This window comes from Rhinopithecus roxellana, chromosome 3 (genome assembly GCF_007565055.1).
Source record: "Rhinopithecus roxellana isolate Shanxi Qingling chromosome 3, ASM756505v1, whole genome shotgun sequence".
Classification (NCBI taxonomy): Eukaryota; Metazoa; Chordata; class Mammalia; order Primates; family Cercopithecidae; genus Rhinopithecus; species Rhinopithecus roxellana.
In genome coordinates this window covers 109335452-109362204 of record NC_044551.1, presented here as the reverse complement: position 1 = coordinate 109362204, position 26753 = coordinate 109335452, and positions in this window count along the sequence as shown.

Below are 26753 nucleotides of genomic sequence, written 5' to 3'. Positions count from 1 at the left end.
TCCTGTTCTGTGCAGACAAGATTCATTACTCCCTAGTGATGTTTTAAGTGAATGTATAGCATTCATTCATAGACAGTATCTAATTAGGTAATATTAGCATGAAGGGTAAGTTCTAAATGTGAAGGAATATACATGACTTTGACTGATCAACATACTATCCCTAGAAAATATGTTGGAACTGCAAAAACAAAATGAAAAAATAGAGTGAAGTGATTCAGAGGTTGTGAAACCCTACATTTTTAATTAAAATTGCACAATGCAGTTCTATCGGGAGAACAAACTGGATTGAACTCCTCCTACATCAAAATCATTCTCAAATGTTTGAAGTCTGAATAACTAGTAACAAGATAAACATGGACAACTAGACTCTTTGGATTAAATGACAAAGTTACCAACTCACCCTACTGTTCTTTTTGTTTTGTTTTTTTTTTTACTTTTAGACTGTTTTGGGTACTGGGCAGACATGTCTGAACTCGGATCATCTACTTGGTTATGCTAATGTTTATTTTTCTCTTCCAAATTATCCCTCCAGCTAAAACTGTATTGGGTCCTAGACAGGGGAAAATGGCTACTCCTGAGACCTCTCTGGAGAGCTGAATTTGCAGATGGAATCTGTTAGTTGCATTTCTAAGCTTGAAAGATCATCTTCCTTTTACCTTGAAGGTAAAACTTCCCTCTCTAATAACCCAGAGTGATTTTCTTATCTGCAGTTTAGATTACTGAGGCCATTTGGGGACATTTGCAAAGACTGCTGTGTTATTTTGGAAATAGGTGTCTGGCTGTACATCTGAATACTTCTCCTTCCCCAACTTTATGGACCATATTTTCCAAGTCCAATTTTAAAACATGGAGTGGGTTAACCCCAGCATAAAGCAGAGACAGACAATCGCTAAAAAGATGCTTTCATTTAGCCACTGATTTTAGTGTGGAATTTAAAATGGAAGGTCTTTAGAAGTATTTTAGGTTGAAGAATAAAAACAGACACACCAGAGGGAGATTTGCCAACCATATACATACATAGACGTTAAGCCCCCTATACATAAACCAAATATAAATGGAAAGACAATGCGTAAACTGCACATATAAACAGGCAAAGCCCCAGTGGATAAGTCATAAAGATCTGACAGCAAGGACCATATGTCTTTAAAACTCTCAGCTTTTCTACTCAAGTAATGTGTCATTTGTCCCAGGTTTGCAGTTCACTCATTCCACTCAACATCCTCCTTGGCACTGTTCAGTTGTCTGCTGTCTACATGTTTGGGCTCTTGGCAAATGTAGATGCTCTCAACAAGAACAGCTTTTGAGTGTTATTCAGACCCCTGATGGGCCTCCGATTGTATAAAACAAGGATTTGTAGCTCTTTAGAGATGTAACTCTGTTTGAAGCAAAATATCTTCTCACTTCTTTCCAGTACTTACATGTGGGGAGCTAATCCCAGAGCAGGAAGAGAAGGTAAGCAGTTTTTTTTTCTTATAGCACCAGCATACAAGGCTTTCCCAGAGGTTTGGGAAGCAGGTGAGCCAACATTAGAAAGCTGATGGATGGCCTCTGATCATCCACTTGAACAAATCCTGAGCTGTGTTTTTCCAATGTAAAATAGTGTCAAATAAATACAAGTTAGGACTGTTACAAACCATTTTTTTAGTATCAAATAAAATGACATATGTGAAACTATTGTAAAACCATAAATCATTGTGCAAAATTATTATAGCTAGCGGGGAGAGAGGAACTATCCAAATTGACTTGAAAAGCCACTATTTCAGGTGGATTGAAGGTTAGAAACCACTTAGATTCTTAGAAGATGTGTTTCCATAACACTGAGCAAATCTTTAGTCTTCGCTTAACAACCTAGTCACATAATGCCTGGATTTATTCAATTTGGGTAAATATATGTTAAAATATCATGTCACCACTGTAATCTGTGGAATTGTTACCCTTTCCACCTGGTCTTAGAAGGCAGTACTACTTTGAATAGTGCTTATACCTTGAGCTCCTACTCCAGTTTCTCAGACTTTTTTTGGTGTGCAAGTGTTACACTGTGACAAGTGTGTTATTGGTTTGCATGGAAGGGCTGAGAGCTTAGCAAGGATCTGTGAACAGTAGGGCCGGTGAATGTTAGAGCAACTCCCAGTACAGCTGGCCATTCGGTGGCCTTGCTGTGAGTGATCGCCGGAGAAGCCTTCTAAAGTGGTAGCAATTTACAGGAAGAAGGTGAAATATTCTGCCGTAGCAAGGACAAGCAACAGCACAATACTTTACAAAAAGGTCGGAAGGCAGGGCACTTTACCTTGCATGGAATTATTCAGGAGGCTCAATAGCTTTGCATAGCAACGGAAGGCTTATTGACAGGAGTTAAAGGCTTCCGGAAGAGGGGACTCATTCTCTGGGACAGCCACACACACAAAGTCATTAACCCCCTGCGGGAAAGTGTGAAATTATCCTGTATTGGAGGCTGGGTTAACTTGTGTGGCCCTATTGTGGCCATTTCCCCTCCTTGTACAGTAGAGAATCTATCTCCTCCTTCTTTCCATATAATTAGTGAGTTTGGGGCCCCAAATCACCAAAGCAGCTGAGGTCCCAGCATTTTCTTCATTACCATGCAGGCCTCTTACCCCCTCCCTGCGTAGTTGCATAGTTAGTGGCTGTGAGAACCAGTCTCCATTCTCTGCTAGTGTGGAAAGAAATGTGGACTCTTTTTATCCCCTCCACACTTGCTCACCCAGGGGGGAGGAGAAGAAGTCACATTTCTCCATTGTTCCAAAAGAAAAACTCTCCTATTTAATTGGGTCAATTTTAATTTAATACAGAAAAATGACCAGAGTGTTTCCCAAATAACTTGTTTGTAACTGCTTAGATCATTCTAACAGTATAACTTTGGACAATTTCCTATGAACACAATAGAGGAAAAAAAAAGAATTCCTAGCTAAGAGGTGTTGGATGACCAAAAACCTCTACTGTCTGATTAGTAGATCAAGTGCTTTGGGTTGTCTGGGTAAATATTTAGAATAAAGGAAAAAAATCAAGGACTTAAGACATACAGATGTGAATTTAGTTGGTAGCCCTGGTGCCTTCTTAGCAGAGAAATGTCAAGTAATTAATATGCTTATTCTTGAGCTCTGGTTTCTCTACTTGTAAAATGAGATGAATAATACTAACCTAATAGAAAAAACTAGAAACAGCCTTCGTACTATGAATAGGGGAGTGGTTAAATGAATTAGAGTACATCTGCAGTATGGTGTATTACACAAACTTTTAAAATAGATAGAGGCATAAGTGCTGATGCAGAAAAACATAAAAAAATATTAAGTGGATAAAAACAAGATGTAGAACAATGTGTATGTCAGATTTCCTTTGGTGTAATAAGTAAAAGAATTTTACATCAGGAGATACGCATCCCCATATGTGCTTAATAACGAGGGGGATAGGAATTATAAGAAACAGTTAGAAGTTAACTTGAGGGAGAGGAATGGAAAGTTGGGCAGGAGGAGGGAAGTTAACATATTTAATTTATGTTTTTCTCTGTTATTTAGGTTTCCTAGCCAGGTCTGTATGTTACTTTTATTTTTAAAATGTCCACATAGTTTATTTGCCTAGTAAGATTATGAACCTTTTTTCTTTTTTATATTTTTATAGCATAAACAAGAAAAACTTTGAAATTAGTATGGGAATTAAATTAAGGAATATGTGTGAAGTGCCTAGAATAGAAATGGGCATAGTCAACGTTAGTGCCAATAAAATGAAGAAAAATAACTAAATAGTTTTTAACCTCCATTTTCTTTTTTTGAAACTATATTTTATGCATGAATGATGATCTTTGCTATCCTATTTATTATTTTTATTGCTAATTTTTAGAAACTGTTTACTACCTATCTGTTTCTCTGTCATTTTTGGCTTATGGTTGTGACTGTCCTGGATGTGGTGAAAGATCACTGGATTGGTAGTAGAACTGGATTTGCCAATAATTATTGTAATTTGTGGCAAGCAGGTCATTTGATCTTTCTGAGCTTTGGTTCCCTCAACTATTTAGCAAGTAATCTAGATGATCTCTAAGGTCTCTCTAAACTCTAAATTTACATATCCATTTGCCACTGAATTTGGTGTAGCTGAAAGCAAGAGTGTGAATTAGTAGGCTGTCAGAGAGTTCAAAGATAAAAGAGAAAAGGAATGTCATAAAGAAAGTTTGAAGTTAGGAAATAGTTATTTAAAAACAACCCAATCTGTTTCAATAGACACAGACACTAAATCACTCACTGCACTTCTCAATCAGTAATTTAAAGCTGTTTCTGCCCATGGATACTCCACCATTACATAAAAGACTGCTAAGATAAGCTTTACATTTTTCCTCCAAGTTGGGTTTTGTTGATAAATTATTTTCTTTCTGATGATTTGTTTTCAGTCTAAAAGCAAGATAAATGCTTTGGGGTCCACAATTATTTACTTACATAGGGGCGGAAAGGTGTTACCGTGTCTGCACCCATCTTAAGGATTGTAGCCTACACTGCGATAACAAAACAAAAGACACGTTAACAAGAGAAAAGCTTAACCAATCTGTTTAATCAAAGTTGTATGTGATAGGGGTGACTTCAGAAATGAAGAGCCAAAGACCCAGGGAAAACTGCCTATTTTTATGCTCAGGTTGAACGAGAAATGAACAGCTCTGTAGAAATGTGATTGGACAAATGGGTATGATCTAATTAATGGTAATAGACTGAGAGGGGAAACCAAACAATGGCCTATTTAGATTCTTCTTGGCATCTCTGGGTGACATTCATTTCCTCCTGGACGTAAGACAGGACACCTGTCACATGAGGCTCTTCAGAGGAGAAGGGAGAAAGTCAAAGAATGTCCTTTCTAGGCTTTATGGCTTTCTCTGGGAAAGAGGGGTTCTAGTTTCTGTGACCTGCCTTGGGGAAGAGGAATTCTGGTTTCTATAAATTATTTTCAGGGGATAGAGTGGTGAAAGACAGGAGGATGGGAGAAGGTCAGAAAGACCTTGCTTCTGAGGCCCTTTCATTCTCCTCCAGTTCAAAATATTCAGCACACAAGGGTACTATACTTTGGGGTATTGTGTTCTGGAGCCTAACACTTTGTTTCCTGTTTGTTGGAGTTGTAGAGAAAAGATTTCTTTTCTCACCTATTGTTAGGGTCATAGATGTGGTGCCTGTAACTAAAGATAGATTAACAAGAGAAAAGCATAACAAATGTATTTAACGTAAGTTTTATGTGAGGCCAGGCGTGATGGCTCATGCCTGTAATCTGGGAAGCCGAGGCAGGTGGATCACTTGAGGTCAGGAGTTCGAAACTAGCCTGGTCAACATGGTGAAACCCCGTCTCTACTAAAAATCCAAAAAGTTAGCCAGGCATGGTGGCAGGTGCCTATAATATCAGCTACTCGGGAGGTTAAGTCAGGAGAATCCCTTGAACCTGGGAGGCAGACGTTGCAGTGAGCTGAGCCTCCAGCCTGGGTGACAAGAGCAAAACTCCACTTCAAAGAAAACCAAAAACAAACAAAACAAAACAAACAAACGAACAAAAACTGAGAAATAAACACACTAACACTTAAGACACCATTGAGAGTAACAACAAACAAAATTATAACAATGCTGAGGGAGCCAATAACAATTATTTTAAACAAAACCAATAATATGAATAAATCATTCACATGATTTTATCTAATTGTAGTCATTTTATGACCAGAATTTTTGTTTTTTATTTTTTATGTGACAAGACTTTGTAAGCATCGGTTTCGTGTTACTTTGTGTCTTTCATAATTAATTTCACAAAGATCTAAAGGAAAATCAACATGGTTGTCTTTAGGCCTCCAGGAACCAGCATCCAAGGCACATGCAATGAGAGTGAAAGGGTAACTGGGTCACATGAAATGTCTCTGATTTTGATTACTGACCATATTTTAGTTATGATAGTTTGCCCCTGCTTATGAGGAAGTCCGAGACTTTCTTTTCTTTTCCTTCGGAGAATATCTATGGATTTCTTTGCTGCTCTCAGTGCAGTGTGTTCTTGAATTTGGCAATTGTCTCTTTCTCTTGTCAGGTAGAGGACTTTTTTCTTATGAACAAGAAGTCACAGTGGCTCATGCCGGTAATCCCAACACTTTGGGAGGCTGAGGTGGGTGGATCCCCTGAGGAGTTTGAGACCAGCTTGGCCAACATGGTGAAACCCCATCTCTACAAAAAACACAAAAAGGTAGCCAGTCGTGGTGGAGGCACCTGTAATCTCAGCTCCTCGAGAGGCTTAGGCAGGAGAATTGCTTGAACCTGGGAGGGGGGCGTTGTGACAGAGTGAGAATCCATCTGAAAAAAAAAAAAAAAGAAGAAGTCACATCTCATCAGGCTCGTGATCGGGGGCTTCAGGTAGAACTTCTTAGCCTTCCAAACTCTTCCCGCAAAGTCATTCTAGGGGTTCTATTTGAGAGAATATGATGATGATTTATTTTAAATCAAGAGTTCTGAGAAGTATGCAGAAACCAGAAAATGCACCCAGAAATTAGAGATTATCAAATTATCCTCAATGTAGGGAATTCCAATGACACTGATTCTCATTCTTCATTCCATTTTGAATGGTTCAAGATGAAGGGAAGCTACTGACTACTGAATAGAGACGAGGAAATCTCCATTTCCATGTTTGCTTCCAGGCTCTGTGACTCACTGTTGCAGTTGTCTTGCTGTAACAGTGTGAGGTCTCAGGCACTTGCGGGGAGACGTGCATCTGGGTAGAAGCTGTGCCATAAGGATAGAACTCCCACAGCCAGCCGGGGCACTCCTTCCTACCCTCTGGGAGCGTTCCCACCAACTCTTGTGATCTCAGAGGCACTGCCTGCCAGAGTAAGGACCCTCCTCAGAGACCCACAGGCATTGCAGTGCAGTCTGTGAGGCACTTGTTAGCTCTGCACAGTGGGCTGTCTGTCACTGCTTGGAGCCTACCTGCTGCTGAGAGAGAGGGCTCTCTAAGCACAAAGTAGCCTGTGTGAAACCTTGGACATGGTTGATAGAATCTATTGCCAATGGTGGGTCCATACATCACAAGGCGGTGAAGAAAGCCTTGGAATCCTAGGCACAGAGCAAAGAAAACCCCTTTGAGACCAACCACACCTCATAAAACTGGGCACCCCATGTGGCTAGTAAGCATGCCATCATCAGATAGCAAAGGGAAGCAGGGATTGTTGAAAACATTGACAGAATGTTCAAGTTCAGTGGCCCTGGGTCACGTCCAAGTAGAGCAAATGGTAAACATAACAGGTTCTAATTAAGAATTCCAATTTTTATTTGAGTCAGCTTGGTGAAAAGTGGGAGAGGTTTCTTGATATTTCTTGGTTTGGTTGTTTTCAGCCTATAAAACAAATTCTATTTTCCCCTACAATTGTGTTAAATTACTGTCTCCAAAGAAACATTTTGCATATGGTTGCCCTCTGATCTCCTTCTCCTTGTGCATCTTTCATGCAGCCTGGGAGGGTCATTTGCAGTACAGCAAGGGTTGTTTGGCCCAGGCACACAGACAACTAGAGGGTTTAAAGAGTGTAATCTGACTGTATCCTGTAAGTAGCTACTTTGATCTCTTTTACCAATAATTATGCTTGTCAGAAAATAGAGGGTTGGGGGAGGAATCACTGCAAGCCAAAACCTTTGCTGAAAGATAAGATGTTATAATTTTCTGCTAATTATCTTACTGCAATTAAGAAGTTGAGACTGATGGCTCAAAGCTTCCAATACATAAAAATCAGCAGCCATTTTAGTTGAAATGCAACATCCTGCGACCTGTTTTTAATTGACTTCCCTCCTTGTCACTCTTCAAAGTGGGGTTTTGCCAAAGCCACCAGATTCTGACTTTGAAGCTCTCTTGGAAAAGAGTAAAAACAAAGGCCAGAAGTCAAGGGCTTTCAACTACATATGTTTCAGGCCAAATTTACAAATGTCTTTTTTTTTTTTTTCAGTTACTCAAAAGGTTACTTTTAGTGAGCTCTTTGATCTGGAAAAACAAAAACAGAAACTAAGACACCTCATATTGATCATGTTTAAAAAGAAAATCTTATTTAACAATTGATCTAGTCACAAATGTCTGCTTTCCTAATTTTTTTCTGAAGATTGAAGTTTCACATTTCTGATAGGTACAAAATTGCAGATCAAGGTTTTCTCTTTGAAATGTGTCATATAATGTAATTGTCACATAAGGGCCAATGGCTGGTTTAGGCTGCAGAAGAAATCATGGAACAAGAACTTGCTGAATCCTATGGACAAGATCTGTGGCTCAGTTACAGGGTTCATGGTCTGTGCTCAGGGAACGCATCCTTACTTATAACCATCTTAAATTATAACATTTACACTATGAAAATAGAATTTCAATAATTTGGTATTTAAATGAATTATTTGCCAAGTTCAGACACACATCAAGAATGTTTGCAAATTTATGAAGGAAAACAAAGTATCCCAGCCAATTTCACAAAGAATAGTTTTATAACAGATTCAGATAAATGCTCAAACCTTAAAAAAAAGTGCTCCTTAGAAAGTGCCACTAAGACATGCAAAGTGTTAGTTTTTACAGGGCTAGAATGCCATGCAGCCCACTTAGTTTGGTGCCCATTCTAGACTCTTCAAGTCAAAGCTGATGTGTATTTCTATCTTGGCATGACTTTCTCATTCCGACAATGTAGAGTGTCTAAGGATCTGTATAGAACAACGGCTCACATTTGGATTGTAAAGGAGGAAAAATTTTCTCTTTCTTCTTCCCCTTCCTTTCTTCCTCCCTCCCTCCCTCCCTCCCTCCCTCTCTCTCTCTTGCTTGCTTGCTTGCTTGTTTGCCTGCCTGCCTGCCTGCCTGTCTGCCTGCCTCCCCCCCTCCCTTCTTTCTCTCTCTCTCTCTCTTTCTTGATGGAATCTCATTCTGACTCCCAGGCTGGAGTGCAGTGGACTATCTCGGCTCACTGCAATCTCTGCCTCCAAGGTTCAAGCAATTCTTCTGCCTCAGGCTCCTGAGTAGGTAGGATTACAGGTGTACACCACCACACCCAGCTAAATTTTTTTGTATTTTTAGTAGAGATGGGGTTTCACCATGTTGGCCAGGCTGGTCTCGAACTCCTGACCTCAAGTGATCCACTCACCTCAGACTCACAAAATGTTGGGATTACAGGCATGAGCCACCACACCCAGCTTCTTTTTTAAGAAAATTTGAGATAGATTCTCACTCTGTCACCCTGGCTGGAGGGCAGTGGTGTGATCTTGGCGCACTGCAACCTCCGCCTCCTGAATTCAAGCCATTCTTGTGCTTCAGCCACCTGAGTAGCTAAGATTACAAGCATGTGCCATCATGCCTGGCTAGTTTTTGTATTTTTAGTAGAGACAGGGTTTCACCATGTTGCCCAGGCTGGTCTCAAACTCATGGCTTCAAGTGATCTGCCCATCTCCACCTCCCAAAGTGCTGGGATTATGAGCATGAGTCACTGTGCCTGGCATATATATATGCCCATCATAGGCTGGGATTCTGTAAACTAGACTGACAAAAGAAAATTAACAGGAGAAACTAGCTGGGCACAGTGGCTCACTCCTATAATCCCAGCACTTTGAGGGGCCGAGGTGGGCAGATCACGAGGTCAGGAGTTCGAGACCAGCCTGACCAACATGGTGAAACCCTGTCTCTACTAAAAATACAAAAATTAGCCAGGCGTGTTGGCACACACCTGTAATCCCAGCTACTCAGGAGGCTGAGGCAAGAGAATCGCTTGAACCTGTGAGATGGAGGTGAACCCCCGGGAGTTGGAGGTTGCAGTGAGCCGAGATCATGCCATTGCACTCCAGCCTGGGTGACAGATCTAGACTCCATCTCAAAAAATAAATAAGTAAAAATAAATAAATAATTAATTAATTAACAAGAGAAACTGAAGTTTGTTAACAAACACATGTGTCACATTATATATGGGAGAACTCAGGGATGATTATGTAAAAAAGTGATGAGAGGCCAGGCACAGTAGCTCATGCCTATAATCCCAGGACTTTGGGAAGCCATGGTGGGAGAACTGCTTGAGGCTAGGAGCTCAAAACCAGTTTAGGGGCCGGGCGCGGTGGCTCACACCTGTAATCCCAGCATTTTGGGAGGCCGAGGTGGGCGGATCACGAGGTCAGGAGATAAAGACCTTCCTGGCTAACATGGTGAAACCCCATCTCTACCAAAAAAAAAAAAAAAAAACAACAATACAAAAAACTAGCCGGGCATGGTGGCGGGCGCCTGTAGTACCAGCTACTGGGGAGGCTGAGGCAGGAGAGAATGGCGTGAACCCGGGAGGCAGAGCTTGCAGTGAGCCAATATCGTGCCACTGCACTCCAGCCTGGGTGACAGAGCAGGACTCCATCTCAAAAAAAAAAAAAAAAAAAAAAAAAAAAAACAGTTTAGGGAACCATGTCTCTACCAAAAAAAAAAAAAGTGGTTAGAATTTGCACATATATAGCATCTTCACAAAATAACAATATATTTTACAGCAGTAACAAGACAAAGGAAAAAGATTTTGAGTTTCTAGAAAGGCAAATTGTGGGAAGGCAGCCAGGTGCAGTGGCTCATGCCTGTAATCCCAGCACTTTGGGAGGCCAAGGTGGGAGGATCACCTGGGGTCAGGGGTTTGAGGCCAGCCTGGCCAACATGGTGAAACCCCATATCTACTAAAAATATAAGAATTACCAGGGCATGGTGGTGGGCACCTATAATCCCAACTGCTCGGGAGGTTGAGGCAGGAGAATCGCTTGAACCTGGGAGGCGGAGGTTGTAGTGAGCTGAGATTGCATCACTGCATTCCAGGCTAGGCAACAGAGCAAGACTCCATCTCAAAAAAATAAAAAAATAGGGCCGGGCGCGGTGGCTCAAGCCTGTAATCCCAGCACTTTGGGAGGCCGAGATGGGCGGATCACGAGGTCAGAAGATCGAGACCATCCTGGCTAACACGGTGAAACCTCGTCTCTACTAAAAATACAAAAAACTAGCCGGGCGACGTGGCGGGCACCTGTAGTCCCAGCTACTCCGGAGGCTGAGGCAGGAGAATGGCGTAAACCCGGGAGGCGGAGCTTGCAGTGAGCTGAGATCCGGCCACTGCACTCCAGCCCAGGTGACAGAGCAAGACTCCATCTCAAAAAAAAAAAAATAAATAAATAAATAAATAAAAAATAAAAAAAATAAAAAATAAATAAATTGTGGGAAGGCAAATATGTGAGAAAATTAATAGTAGAGAAGAGCTTTTTAGTAAGGTTTGTCATGTAGATTTCATTAGTGCCATCTGTTTAGAGTTCTCACCAGTGATTAACTGATTAACTTCTATCCCTCTTAGTAGAGAGGGGAGGAAGGACACCTTTACAAATCTATATCCTACTTTTAGGCACACCAGGGTACACAGAGAGCTTTTCTTGTATCTCCTTCTTCTCAATTGCCTATGATTCAAAATAATCCTTATGCAAATGTGGCATATTTTGAAGTGGCATATTCTGCTGTATTAGTCTGTTTTCTTGCTGCTAATAAAGACCTACGCAAGACTGGGTAATTTATAAAGGAAGGAGGTTTAATTGGCTCACGGTTCCACAGGACTGGGGAGGCCACACAATCACGGTGTAAGGTGAATGAGGAACCAAGCTGTATCTTACATGGTGGCAGTCAAGAGAGAGCGTGTGCAGGGGAACTCCCTTTTATAAAACCATCAGATCCTATGAGACTTATTCACTATCATGAGAACAGCATAGGAAAGACCCACCCCCAAGATTCAATTACTTCCCACAGGGTCTCTCCCATGACACGTGGGAATTGTGGAAGCTACAATTCAAGATGATATTTGGGTGGGGACACAGCCAAACCATATAATCTGCCATCCTTGATGCCTTTCCATTAAGAAACCTCCTTACCTCACTTTTTCTTTTTGAGACAGAGGTTTGCTCTTGTCGTCCAGGCTGGAGTGCAATGGCATGATCCTGGCTCACTGCAACCTCTGCCTCTTGGGTTCAAGTGATTCTCCTGTCTCATCCTCCCAAGTAGCGGGGATTACAGGCACCTGCCACTACGATCAGCTGATTTTTTTGTTTGTTTCTTTGTTCATTTTTGAGACGGAGTCTCGCTCTGTCACCCAGGCTGGAGTGCAGTGGCCGGATCTCAGCTCACTGCAACCTCCACATCCCAGGTTCAAGCAATTCTCCTGCCTCAGCCTCCCGAGTAGCTGAGATTACAGGCACCTGCCACTATGCCCAGCTAATTTTTTGTATTTTTAGTAGAGATGGGGTTTCACCATGTTGGCCAGGCTGGTCTCAAACTCCTGATCTTGTGATTTGCCTGCCTTAGCCTCCCAAAGTGCTGGGATTACAGGTGTGAGCCACCATGCCCAGCTTCACGACCAGCTAATTTTTGTGTTTTTACTAGATACAGGGTTTCACCATGTTAGCCAGGCTTGTCTCAAACTCCTGACCTCAGGTGACCCACCCACCTTGGCCTCCCAAAGTGCTGGGATTACAGGCGTGAGCCACCGCGCCCGGACCTTCTCACCCCACTTTTAAGCCTATTCCATTCCTGTGAGGTAAGTACTATTGCTTTCTCTATTTTATGGATGTGGATGCTGAGGTTCACAGAGATTTTGTTAAGTTTAGTTAGTAGGTGAGCCAAGATGAGACTTGCACTCTTTATTCCAGGAATGACTATGATTTCTGATAGTTATAAGTGTTATACAGAAAGTGGAGCAAGGGATTTTGTTGGGAGTGGTGGTGGGGTGGTTGGAAGGAGGATGGCTAGAAGGTGGAGATTTAGGTGGTGTGGGAGGTAGTATTTTTAGTAGAGGGCCACTGTTAACCTGTTTAAAAACATTCAAATTCATGTGTTGTACTTCTGTCTGGTCATCATATAGATTCAGCCTGTGCATTTCATGAGATCTTTTGTGGGGAATGTTTTTTATTTTACAGATGGAAAAAACAAACAAACAAACAAAAAAAAAAAACAAACCCTAAAACAAAGAGAGGTCACAGGACTTGGTCAGTGTCACACAGCTCAGCTGATCTGTGCAAAGTTGGGGCCAGGATCTAGGTTTCCTGACTTTCAGAACTGAGCTCCTTCTACCACACTGCACAGCGTCTCTCCCCATGAGCATCCTTGATGCAGCAGCATGCCGGCCTTTCCTGCTTTATGCCGAAGGCCAGGGAACTCAAGAAGGGAGACAGACATCATGTTCTTGAGAGCTCTGAGTCATATTTCCTGCCAGCATTCTTACCCTAACCGTGCAAATAAGGATGCAAATAAGGATGAAGCTTATCACAAACTTACAGATTATTTAGGAGGAATTGAGCAGATTTTAGCCTTTGCTGTAAAAACAGCACACATGTGTGTGTGTGTGTGTGTGTGTATGTGCGTGTGTGGCAATTGGGCATGGATTTTCCAGGCCTCTAAGGACCTGTGTGTTGTGATGATTCTTTGTGGAGAATGATATAAAAAAGTTTTGGCAAGGCCAGTGGTTTTCAGGCTGCATGTGCCATGCAATTCCAGACAGGTCACATTAGACCAAAACATTTCTTTGGTCCAATCCCCAGAAGTTCATCTCTTGGTCTCTATGACAGTGACCTGGAAACACAAACTGGCTTCAAACAAAGCCACTCTACCATGTGTGCTAAACCCAGGCCATTCTTATAAGCTGTTGTTTCAGCTCATTTCATCATCTTTGGCTCAATCCTTGGAAAAGTACTTTCATATAATTGAACAAGCAAAACATTGTATTTTTTCACTACATAAAGAATCATATTCATGCAGAAAATTTATAAATGACCGATGTACACAAAGGAGAAATTTAAATTGCTCGAATCTGACAATAATTATTGGTAAGTTGTAAGTGTAGCCCAGTCTACTTTTTATGCCTGAAGATACTTTTTAAAAATAATAATAATAATAAATGGATCATACTATTAATTGCTTTGTGACTGGCTAATTTTTATTTTTTTCCTATTAATACAATAATAATATCGGAATTTTTGTTGAGTGCTTCTACATATCAGCTACAAAAATTTTGTGAAACAGCTACTACAATTGCTAGTTTACAGATGAAGAAACTAATCTCAGAGGCTCTGAGATTAGTTATTCTTCCTCTTCACTCTCATTAGATCATCTCATTCTGGGCCATGTCTCACAGTTTATTTATAAATTCTAGCTCAAAATTTTACTGTCAGCCCTGACTTCTCTTCTCAGCTTAAGACTTATGTATCCAACTGCCTGCCTACTTGATATCTTAATTTGGATCTCAAAAGTGCCTAGGACTCAACTCATCCAAAATTGTGTGTGAGTATTTTGCACTGGGCAACACGGGAACCTGCCCTAAGCTCTGATCTTAGTCTCTTGCAATCCACCCTTGACTTTCTTGAATTCATTATTATTATTATTTGAGATGGAGTTTCGCTCTCGTTGCCCAGGCTGGAGTGCAATGGCATGATCTTGGCTCACTGCGACCTCTGCCTCCCGGGTTCAAGAGATTCTCCTGCCTCAGCCTCCCGAGTAGCTGGGATTAAATGTGCCCGCCAGCACGCCAGGCTACTTTTTGTATTTTTTTTTTTTTTTTTTTTTTGAGACAGTCTTGGCACTATTGCCAGGCTGGAGTGCAATGGCGCGATCTAGGCTCACTGACTGCAACGTCCGCCTCCCAGTTTCAAGCGACTCTCCAGCCTCAGCCTCCCAAGATTATAGGCACATGCCTCTACGCCCGGCTAATTTTTGTATTTTAGTAGAGATGGAGTTTCACCATGTTGGTCAGGCTGGTCTCGAACTCCTGACCTCAGGTGATCCGCCCACCTCAGCCTCCCAAAGTGCTGGGATTACAGGCGTGAGCCACTGTGACCGGCCTTGAATTTATTCTTTACTCAGCAGCCAAAGGATCTGGTCAAAATGCAAATTTGGTTACACTACCATCAATTTATAACACTCGAGTGACTTTCCTCTGCTCTTCAGGGAAAGACCAGAATCTTTAACATAGTCCACAAAGCCAGGTGTAATCGGTTTGCCTGTCTCACCTCAGTTCACATGGTCTCCTTACACTTTTCACCCCAACCTCCCTGACAGGCTTAGTTTATTTAACTAAACTGCAGTAAGACTTTGTACTTGCTGTTCTTTCTGACTGGAACGTCCTTCCTGCCACCCTGTTTATTCTTTGCCTGGATGACTCCTACTTTCTTTTCAGGTGTCAGTTCAGCCACCATATCTGTAGATAAGGTTTTCCTGTACCTCTTGACCAGGCCAGTTCCCCTGTATTAGTCACTGTTTTAGCACTGTGGGGGCCAAGGCCCTTGGACACCTAAAGTTTTGCTAAAAAAATCACTTACATGAGGCAGATTGATTAATGATTCTATTACATGGAATACATTTCAGGTTTTTGGCCTGCTTTGGGAAAGGAGGTTCTGGTTTGTATGACCCGCCTTGGAGAAGAGGGATTCTAGTTTCTATGGCCAGCCTTGAAGGAGAATGGGACTGAGAGACAGGAGAACAGGGGATGAAGGTCGGATTTCGGCTTCTGAGGCTGTTGCTGAGCCCTTCATTTGGGGGTATTGTTTTCTGAGCCCCAACAGCACCCCGCTATTTTTTTTTTTGTAGTGCTTATCACAGATATAAACTTATACCTATGTGTGTGATTCTTTGGTTGAAGACTGTAATTCCATTTAGACTGTAAGCTCCACAAGGGCACAAATGACAGCTGTTTGTATCTACCATTATATCTTTACTAACTAGAGCACTGGTCAGCATATATTTTAAAATAAATAATGTGTGTTAGATGAACTAGTTGAATGACTTTCCCCAGATAAAATGGCTGAACCATAACGGAAGCTAATGTTCTTTCTATTATGTATGATAAAATCAGAAAGGTGTAAAGCAATAAATACATTTATATGAGATATTTACCTAAGAGTTGACCAGGCGTAGTGGCTCAAGCCTGTAATCACAGCACTTTGAAAGCCTGAGATAGAGCTCAGGAGTTCGAGTCCAGGCCTTGTCTCAAAAAAAAAGAAAAAAAAAAAAGTATATACTCTAGCATTCCTATTTCCCAGATTTTCTCAGATCTCTGTCTGAACCCACCTCTGTGAACTCCAACCCTTTCTACACACATAAAGGGAAGGATTTTCATTGCCTGCTGGGGAGAATTTGCTAATACATCATTGTTTTGATTCATACGTCTTGCAGTAAATATATCCTTTGACTAACACCTAAGCCTTGGGTCAGACACAAGAGAGAAAATGAAAAAGAAAGCATGGTTCTAGACCACAACATGGAGAGCTGTTAGATCAGAAGCAAAGTGACAGTGAGAGCAAGGGCAAGTTTCACAGGGTTGGAGGTGATGTGGACAAAGAGTGGATAGAAACCAGAGAATATTTCAACTGGAAGTTACTCTAGAAATTATCTAATTTAAAATTCTCATTTTATAGAGAAATAAAATTCTCACTTTATAAAATTCTCATTTATATCATGGCCAAAGTCACACATTTAGTTATTGAAAGCTCCAAGACTAAACCTTATACACCTGCCTTGCAGAGGGTAAAATTCCCAAATACTTACGTTAGTCCATTGACAAGTTCTAATTGAAATGTCTATTATATACTCACAAATATTTAGTATGGGAAGTGTAGGAAAAGTAATTTGAAAGCTAGTAAATTCGTAACAACAACAAGAAGAAGAACAGCAGCAGTAGTAGCAGCAGCAGCATTTTGTGTTTATAAAATGTTTTCTTGTTTGAAAAATATTTTTCGGTACTTCCTGTCATGCAATCCTTACAAAACCATTGAGGTAGACAGGGCAGGATTCTTCCTCATCTGCTACCTGTATAGGAGGAAATATACACCCAAGAAGATAACATAACTTGTCCAAAGCCAATGGCTACTGAACGGTAGATCTCAGCCTCAGGTTCAGATTCCTGGACTCCAAGTTTATTGCTGTCATCATTGCCTCTTGCTGCCTGAAGAGGCTTTGCTAAATGTGAAACCTTACACAGCAGTTCTCCAAAATCTCCGTGAAGTTTCCCACAGAGGCGGAGGCTCACCTTCCAAGTTTAAGAGTATATTATGTGGAACCCCATCTGTAGTGACCCTGACCTCTCCTAGGCTCAGCCCTTCCCTTTCTCAGTATCAGGCAGGAAGCCAAATCTCATGCAGCTGTGATTTTGTGCCAAGTTCAGCAGGGAGCATTGGATTAAGATTCTCATGTTGACAGCAACTTTGTCTTGTGAAGATGCACAAAGTCTGCCTTATGCATTCTTTCACACCTGGAAAGACTGGAATATATTTCTATTTGTAAACATATATGCCTCAATACATGTAACATGCGAACAGAAATGTGGTTTCTTTGAAAATAATCTACTGTTACCCTTCCATTTCAATCATATGGTGAGTTTTGAATATATTTTTCTTTCCAGAGTCCATGAAAAGGTGTTTATTCTCCCCTTCTCTTTTAACCAGCTGGGTGCCAACATTTTCTTTCCTTCTCTTGATCTGACTTAAGTTCAGTTTTTGGCTTCTGTCTGCTATTCCAGCTGGTAACCTGCGGGTAGTTGGATGAAAGAAGCTTTCTCTCAACTCAGGCAATGCACCAAGTCCCAGACACATACACACATACATATACACACACACAAACACTGTGGAGTACAATAGTTTGACGTACAGGATGCTCTGCAGAAAGAGGTCAGTTCGCTTCTACCCACAGTCCTCTGTTGGCCGGCTCAAGGCAATAAAACTGGCTGCTATCAGTGCAAATCAGCATCCTGGAAAAGGAAGGTCTAGGTCAAGAGGAAGGAATATCCCATCCTGAGGAAGAAAGATTAGATTTGTTTGGTATGATTGCTTGGGGACAGCTTCAACATTTACAATGCTCTGCAACTCTTAATTTAGCCTGCTATCATTGTAAGATTACTACCCTGTATTTAGAAGAAAGACACATTCATTATTGTTATTAAGCAATCTAATTTTAGAATTATTACTAGAATAAAACTCAGGAATATAATAATGTTGAGCTAGAAATGTGACTAATAAAGCTGCCCATGTTTCTACATTTGCATATTAAAGTCTGTAATTAAAAGTAAATAGTGAAACAGGTAAACTTCTTTTGGGTGATATGGTAAAGGATGAATTGCTTTTAGCAAATATTGTTTTGATGAATGAGCTACTCAAATGGCAGACTGCCTTTTCAGATGTAATTATATTTCATTTAAATTACAGACTGACCATACAACATGTTCTTTTCATTTAGGCTGGCTGGAGACCGGGGATCACCCCTAGTTATCACAAAGCATGTGCATGGCTGCTTTAGTACAGGTCAATTAGGGACCAACTCAGACTCTGCAAATGTAGAGTCAGAAACAAATGAGATGTTGAAATTAGGTAGCTGCAGGTGACTTCAGTCTACTCAAATCTGGTATATAATCATACAGTTTCTTAACATGACAAATTCTATACCTCCCTGCTTCTTATATGCATACCTCTTTTTTTTTTTTTTTTTTTTTTTTTTGCTGTTGTTTTGTTTTCTTGCCTACTTGCTTTGGCTAATACTTCCAAAACAGTGTTAATTAAGGATAATGATTATAGTAATTTGTGTCCTATTCTTGACTTTGATGAGGAAACTCCTGATTTTCTTTACTCATTCTGCTGGCTGAATGTTTTAAGTTTGTACACTCTATTTCTGAAAGTTGCAGCACTTATTGGTAGTCCCTGAAGTGACTTTTTCAGCATTTATTGCCTAGGTGACTTAAGACCTCTGTGGTTCTCAGTCATTGTGGTCTTACCTTCACCAATGCCTAATTAGCTTTGTCTAAGACTCCAGGGCTAGTTTCTAACTTACATCTGGAGGAACATTTGGGAATCTGATTTGTGGATTTCTGCCTTATTTCCAAGCCTTACCTTGTACCAAGTTGTGGTAAGTTAATCTCTGTGCTTTAGTTTTTATCTCTGTAAATTGCCTATGATAAGTCCTGGTTAGTATGGTGACTGTGGACCAGAGGACTTAGGTTCAAATCCCATTTATTCTACTCACCAGCTATTTGACCTTGGCAAGTTATTTAATTTCTTTGTGCTTCCACAAATTGGGATCATAGCAGTACTTGTCTCATAAGGTTATTATGAGCCTTAAATTAAATTATGCATATAGAAGCCTTAGAAGAAAGCTTGCCTGCTATCAGTTTAAGATTAGTAAGATACTCGCTAAAGGTTTGTGGTTATTATTACTATTAGAAAATATGTTGGTAATATTTTTATCATCATCATTGGGGATCTGCCACCAGTTATTGGGCTCATTTTAGTGGGACAGTCCATTGCAACATGTTGACCTTTGGGATGAAGAGTGTTCTTAAACTATCTATCACCTGACCTCAGGTATCAATATTCTATCTGCTGGCTGAAACTTTCTTTAAAGACTCAGTTCAGGGTTCATTTCTGCTGACCAACTTCTAGTTCACTTCTTGTAAGCCTATTCCCATCTAAAACATTTAACTAGAATATTCATAGCTTTTTTTTTGTTCTTCTTTTTTTCTTTTACAACACTGACACACTTATATTAGTGCTTTTCCAAAAGTGACACTGATTAGCGATAAGGGATATTGTCCCATCTTTGCAAAATCACTTCTATTTGGCCTGAAACAGAGTTCAAAAACATAAAATTATGTTAATCAATTTGTTCACTTAGCAAATATTCATTTAACCTAGATTCTAGGATTAATACTGTGCCAAGGCATAAAATAAATATATAATAATGTAAGATTTGGTCACTGCCCTTGAAGAACTTACAGTTTAGTTGAATAAGACAATGACCATAGTTGTCCGAGGCAAAGCTGTGGAAGTGAAGGTGTGGATGAACAGCTTAGTAGGGAAGTGAGATTTGAGTTGAATTGTGCAACTTTTAAAGAGAGTACAATGAGTTTTGAATGGATTTTTCGTGTCCATGAAATAGCATTAGTTCCTTTCAATTAGTGAATGTCAACATTTTCTTTATCTTTCTCTTGAACTGAAGAAGGAGAAGGGCATTCCTGTTGGGGTACCAAGCCTGGCAGTAGATTCCAATTTGGTGATATTAATTATAATTAATGCAATTAGCTCAATGGATTTATTCAGCCACCCTTGCACTACCTTCATGATTTTCCCATTTCTGCATATTACCTGCATTATTACTTTTTCAATAATTTTCTTTAAATCCCTGTTTTGTGTTTAAGTAAATTTATTAACATTTTGTTGTTGTTATTATTATTATTATTATTATTTTTTTTTTTTTTTTGAGATGGAGTTTCGCTCTGTCACCCAGGCTGGAGTGCAGTGGCCGGATCTCAGCTCACTGCAAGCTCCGCCTCCCGGGTTCACGCCATTCTCCCGCCTCAGCCTCCCGAGTAGCTGGGACTACAGGCGCCCGCCACCTCGCCCGGCTAGTTTTTTGTATTTTTCAGTAGAGACGGGGTTTCACCGTGTTAGCCAGGATGGTCTCGATCTCCTGACCTCGTGATCCGCCCGCCTCGGCCTCCCAAAGTGCTGGGATTACAGGCTTGAGCCACCGTGCCTGGCCCTGTTATTATTATCTTAAGTAGAAACATAGTATATCTTGCTAGTAAAAAGAGATAACAACAAAGTATATACGTGACTATTTAAATTTTTAAAAATGTATCTATAAACCATTTAGAATTGTCTCAGGTACCACTGGTGGGGAACCCTGGCCTTGCCGTTCGAATGTCCCTTTGGGAAGGAGCACTGAATGGTTGATGGAAGTTTATTTTTAAATACTGCTTGACCTTTCTACTCTCCTCCAATTCTGTTTGCCTACCATCACTCTGTCTTTTACTTTGTTTTATTTTCTTCATAGCACATTTCATTTCCTAAAATCATATTATTTATTTATTTATTTTGCTTATCTGTTTTTTATGACTAGAATATAGATTCCATGTGGGCAAGGACTTTGTCTTGATTGCCTCCATTCCCCAGGGCCTGACATATATTAGGCACTCAATTTCAGGAGTTCCATGGCAATATAGTGAGAAACTGCTATGATGCAAAAATCTGGCTTTGACCAAATAACTCTGTTTGCTAACTTAATACTTTATAACCAGATTTTTTTCCTTTCCTGTCTTTTATTGTTTACTATGACTTTGGGCTTTGTTTATCCAACTAGGTTCATGGACCTTTTTACTTCTCTGAGTCTACAGATTTTCAGAACTTTGGGTTCTACTTTCTTGCATTCATTTACTTCTCTATTTATATATTTATTTATTTATTTTTTGAGATGGAGTCTTGCTCTGTTGCCACGCTGGAGTACAGTGGCGCAATCTCGGCTCACTGCAAGCTCCGCCTCCCGGGTTCAAGCAATTCTCCTGCCTCAGCCTCCTGAGAAGCTGGGACTACAAGTGTGCGCCATCATGCCCGGCTAATTTTTGTAGTTTTAGTAGAGAGGGGATTTCACCATGTTGGCCAGGATGGCCTCAATCTCGACCTAATGATCTGCCCACCTCGGCCTCCCAAAGTGCTGGGATTACAGGCATGAGCCACCACGCCTGGCCTCCTTCTCCTTTTAGAAGCCAACCTACTCTCCCCACAATTTTTCTATTTAGACTACTTCACAAGGTACTCACTGGATTCTTCTGTTCAGTAGCCATAGCATTTGTCCAAGAAGGGTGGCTATAACAATTATATCGCTGGATGCAGTGGCTCACGCCTGTAATCCCAGCACTTTGGGAGGCTGAGGTGGGCAGATCACGAGGTCAGGAGATCGAGACCATCCTGGCTAACACAGTGAAAACCCGTCTCTACTAAAAATACAAAGAATTAGTTGGGCATGGTGGCGGGTGCCTGTATTCCCAGCTACTTGGGAGGCTGAGTCAGGAGAATGGCGTGAACCCGGGAGGCAGAGCTTGCAGTGAGTCAAGATTGCGCTACTGCACTCCAACCTGAGCAACAGAGCAAGACTCAGTCTCAAAAAAAAAACAAAAACAAAAACAATTAAATCATCCTGGATGGTGTGCTCTAATATTTAAAAGATAAACAATGGGCAATGGCACGTACATTTGTGTCTGTACCAAGAGTAGCCTTAGGTAAAAGCTAAGATATAACTCTCAATATTAGTTCTTAAATACTGTTTATATTTTTCATTCTTAAGGCAATGGATGTATAATCATTAGGAATGTCCTCTCGATTTTTGCACTTACCTTAGGAAAATAGATTAAGAATTTGAATAAATGTATTTTTATCATTGGTTTTCAAATGTGTTATATGATATTCATATATTACAGAATACATCAGTCAGAATCTTTTTTGTTTCTGTTTTTTGAGACAGTCTCACTCTGTCACCCAGCTGGAGTCCAGTGGCACGATCTTGGCTCATGTCATCTCTGCCTCCCAGGTTCGAGTGATTCTCCTTCCTCAGCCTTCTGAATAGCTGGGATTACAGATGCCCACCACCACGCTCAGCTAATTTTTGTATTTTTAGTACAGACGGGGTTTCTCCATGTTGGCCAGGCTGGTCTCGAACTCCTGACCTCAGGCAATCTGCCTGCCTTAGCCTCCAAAAATTCTGGGATTTCAAGTGTGAGCCACCGCATCCGTCCTCAATAAGAATCATTTAAAGAGATAATGTGATCTAAATCTTATTATAAAGAAATGTTATTTGGGGGCCGGGCACGGTGGCTCAAACCTGTAATCCCAGCACTTTGGGAGGCCGAGACGGGCGGATCACGAGGTCAGGAGATCGAGACCATCCTGGCTAACACGGTGAAACCCCATCTCTACTAAAAATACAAAAAACTAGCCGGGCGAGGTGGCGGGCACCTGTAGTCCTAGCTACTTGGGAGGCTGAGGCAGGAGAATGGTGTAAACCCGGGAGGTGGAGTTTGCAGTGAGCTGAGATCCGGCCACTGCACTCCAGCCTGGGCGACAGAGTGAGACTCTGTCTCAAAAAAAAAAGAAAAATAAAAGAAATGTTATTTGGAATATTTCCTTGGAATATTTCTATCTAGATTTTTACTTTATGAAGAATTTGTCTTTTTCTTGCCTCATTAGATAATGGTAAGTCAAAGGGATGAAAGTCCGTACCTACTTCCTGTGATGAATACAATGCTTATTCAGGCTGGTTGATCACATAAGCCATACTTCTTGGTGATAAATGACTCAGAGTCCACGATAAGGCTCACACATTTCCAGTGAAATCTTTCATGTCATGGAAGAGGAAATAAGATTGCAAGTTTGAAAGTAGATGGTAATGATTAGTTTGGGATGCTATTTATAATCAGTGACATATGAAGTTAATTAGTTGTTTTCGATGGAGTGACTAAGCTGATCCCAATAGAAAACTACAGCATATGATTTTCTAAATAAAAGATATTTTTTAAAGGACTGAGAATTTTCATGATTATGGTAAGGTTGGGAGAAAGGATACTTCGTGGTTAAAAATAGCACAGATGTAATTACAGACCAGTCAGTCCTCTCAGTTTTATTTAGAGCAAACTTTGTATTTATCAGAATGTTTTAATTAATTTGATTTGTGTTGGTTAGTTATCTGTCTCAAAAAATTCAGCCACATTAATACAAAAAATCTTTTCCATAAAGTTTGTTTGGCTCAGATGTTCCCTCTAAACAACCATTATAAATATGTAGTTCCAAGGCGATAGGACATGGTCATTAAACCTACATATTATGGTCTATTGCTAGATTTAAAACCATATTTTATTAGCCAGGCATAATGGTGCCTGTAATCGCAGCTTCTTGTGAGGCTGAGGCAGGAGGATCCCTTGAGCCAGGAGTTGGAGGCTGGGCTGAGCTATGATCGCACTATGGCACTCCAGCCTACCCAGAGAGGATGGAGTGCAGCCTTTTAGACGGAGACACGGTCTCAAAAAAACAAAAACAGAAGCAAAACAAACCAAAACTAAAAACCTAAACAAATCCTGTTTTATAGATTCCTTGTTTCTCTCTTCCTTAAAGTGTCCTCCTTTCTGAACCTTATGGGCCTTCCTGCCCTTTGTTCTCCTCCTACTTTCATGAATCTATTCTTTCTGTTTCACTAGAGGCAGGAAATGAATCACATGGATTGTGCAATTAATGGCAATTGTGTGCTTAAGCCTGGGTGTTTCTGAAATCAGATTTTACTTTATTTGAATTTTTCTTTTAGAAATAACAAGTTGTTGATAACTGGCAAATTTGATTATAGACCAAGATGATTATTCTGAATTTAACTTATTTTTTATTTTTATTTATTTATTTTTTTGGAATGGAGTCTTGCTCTGTCACTAGGCTGGAATGCAGTGGTGCGATCTCAGCTCACTGCAACCTCCACCTCCTGGGTTCAAGCAATTCCCCTGCCTCAGCCTCCCAAGTAGCTGGGATTACAGGTATGCGCTACCATGCTCGGCTAATTTTTGTATTTTAGTAGAGACAGGGCTTCACCATGTTGGCAAGACGGTCTCCATCTCCTGACCTCGTGATCCACCCACCTCGGCCTCCCAAAGTGCTGGGATTATAGGCGTGAACCACTGCGCCCGGCCCTGGATTTAATTTATTTTAATAAAATAAGTAACATGGAAGAAAGCTGGGGATGCATTTGTAGAAAAGGGGACTTTTCTAACTCAGTACTGATTATCGATGGTATAAAATAATGCTGTATTTTCCAAATATACAAATTATTTACTCTGTAGGAATAAGTATGAAATGTGATGGTAACTGACCCAAGCTACAAAGACACTCTAGTGTACTGTGGGAATATTTTATTAGTGAATACCAGTGTGATCTGGAAGAGTTGATTGATGTAGTTTGCAAAAGGACCTAACTTGTTCCCAGCGAGTCATTTACAAACTGGCAGGACTTGGCTGATTATGGAAAGGAATAGTCCTCCTGACAAAAGTGTAAATTGTAAGTGCTGCTGATAAAGAGGCCCAAGGTCAGGAATATCATCTGATTCTAACAGACAAACTATCAGGGCAGTAATCAGAAGTATCACCTAGATGGTGGCCTGGAGTCAAGATAAAGCAATTTACATAGTACTTTGTGTACTTATTTTCCTTTATTCTTACCTATCAACAGGTTTAAAATGTTTAAGTGATTTGACCAGATAACTAATAATAGTATTTAAATATCGACATCCTATAATGTGCCAGACACTATGCTGCCTGCTTTACATACATTGTGTGACTTGATTCTTAAAGAAACCCTTGAAAAGTGCTTTTATTATCACTATTTTTAAAAGGAGGAAGTTAAATCTGGGAGAGAGGTTCCAAAACATGTCCATGGTAGCACAGCAGGGATGGGATAGAGTCAAGACTAAAGCTTGGGTGTGTCCAGTTCAGAGGCTAAGATATCGGTCCCCCAATACTGCTAAGGCAGGTCTTCAAGTTTAGTTCAAGTCCACAGTTCTTTCTCTCCACTTGCCCTCCACTCCTACATTTCCTCCAATAGACAAGTAGGTCTTCAGCATTTTGGGGTTCTGCCTTTTTTTGGAGACCGACGCTCGCTCTGTTGCCCAGGTTGGAGTGCTGTGGCGCGATCTCAGCTCACGGCAACCTCCGCCTCCTGGGTTCAAGCAATTTTCCTGCCTCAGCCTCCCAAGTATTACAGACATGTGCCACTATGCCCGGTTAATTTTTGTATTTTTAATAGAGATGGGGTTTCCCCATGTTGGCCAGGCTGGTCTCAAACTCCTGACCTGAAGTGATCCACCCACCTCGGCCTCCCAAAGTGTAGGGATTACAGGCATGAGCCACAGCACCCAGCCTGGGGTTCTGACATTTTAAAAAATTGTGTGTGTGTGTGTGTGTGTGTTTATGTGTGTTCTATAATAGACTTCATTATTTAGCACAGTTTTAGGTATACAGAAAAACTGAGCAGAAGGTGCAATTTTCATATACTTTTCCCCCTTCTCCCCACCCTCAGTTTCCCCTATTATTAACATCTTGCATTAGTGTGGTACACCTGTTACAATGGATGAATCAATACTCTACATTATTATTAGCTGAAGACCATAGTTTACATTAGGGCTCTCTCTTCATGTTCTAAACACACAGGGATTTTGTCAAGTATTTAATGTCGCAGATCCGCTATTACAAAATTATACAAAATAGTTTCACTGTCCTGAAAATCCCTTTTACTCCACCTATTATCTCTCCCTCTCTTCTCCCAAGGCCGTGGCAGCCACTGATCTTTTTACCATCTCTATGGTTTTGCCTTCTCCAGAATGTAATATTATTAGAACCATTCAAGATGTAGCCTTTTCAGGGCCGGGCGCAGTGGCTCAAGCCTGTAATCCCAGCACTTTGGGAGGCCGAGACGGGCAGATCATGAGGTCAGGAGATCGAGACCATCCTGGCCAAAGTGGTGAAACCCCGTCTCTACTAAAAAATACAGAAAACTAGCTGGGCGAGGTGGCGGCGCCTGTAGTCCCAGCTACTCGGAGGCTGAGGCAGGATAATGGCGTGAACCCGGGAGGCGGAGCTTGCAGTGAGCTGAGATCCGGCCACTGCACTCCAGCCTGGGCGACAGAGCAAGACTCCCTCTCAAAAAAAAAAAAAAAAAAAAAAAGATGTAGCCTTTTCAGACTGGCTTCTTTCACTTAGCAACATGCATCACTTCATGTCATGTCTTTTGGTGGCTTGCTAGCTCATTAAAAAAAAAAAATAGATGAATAACCTTCCTTTTGTGGATGTACTACAGCTTTTTAAAAAAGTCTATTCATCTAGTGAAGGACACTTTGGTTGCCTTAAAAATTGGCAATTATGAATAAAACTAGTATAAACCTTTGTGTGCAGGTTTTTGTATGGACAT